Genomic DNA, 517 nt, shown 5'->3' with positions numbered 1-517 from the left:
AGAATGTCGGATAGAGACATGGATAAATACATTATTTTACCTTAAATCCATCTCGATGTTGGTCTCATGACATTCAAATACTTCTGGCTTGGCTGAATTGAATCAAGACTACTAAGTAAGATACCATAACACTCACATACTGCAAAAAGTATGCTAATTAGCTTTTAACAAATTTCATAAAAGAATATAAAGCTAAAAGAGATAAAATTATGCTAACACGACGAATGAACTTATAATTCAACCACAAGGAATTTTCTCTGCTTCTTTGCTGCTGAGTATACGATATTTGCAAACAGAACTGGAGCATCTGCGAATAGATCGATTTAAGAGTTTCATTACATTCGTAATTGTCAGTTGTAACTATTATCGAATTAATACAAAGTATTCACCTCGTCTCTTCTTGTTAAATCGGTGGCTGTTTGATACGATGAAGCAGTATGAATAATTCCAGTCGCTTCCTTAGCCTGAAACACATGTAAGTTAAGCTCCGAATTAGCTGACGATAGCGTATAATTGA

The 517-nt window shown here is 34.0% G+C and overlaps 1 long non-coding RNA gene across 1 annotated transcript; it reads right to left on the bottom strand.

Annotated features, from left to right (window-relative positions):
• Positions 1 to 11: 11 nt before the first annotated feature.
• Positions 12 to 459, bottom strand: LOC113465199 (uncharacterized). Its single transcript, XR_003390042.1, has 3 exons — positions 390 to 459; positions 218 to 307; positions 12 to 139 (listed from the first exon to the last, which is right to left on the bottom strand). It is a non-coding gene; the product is annotated as an uncharacterized LOC113465199 (long non-coding RNA).
• Between the last annotated feature and the right edge of the window lie 58 nt (positions 460 to 517).

Source organism: Ceratina calcarata, unplaced genomic scaffold, assembly GCF_001652005.2.
Source record: "Ceratina calcarata isolate Rehan_Ccalc_2016 unplaced genomic scaffold, ASM165200v1 scaffold10280, whole genome shotgun sequence".
Lineage (NCBI taxonomy): Eukaryota > Metazoa > Arthropoda > Insecta > Hymenoptera > Apidae > Ceratina > Ceratina calcarata.
This window is presented reverse-complemented; position numbering and strand designations above follow the sequence as displayed.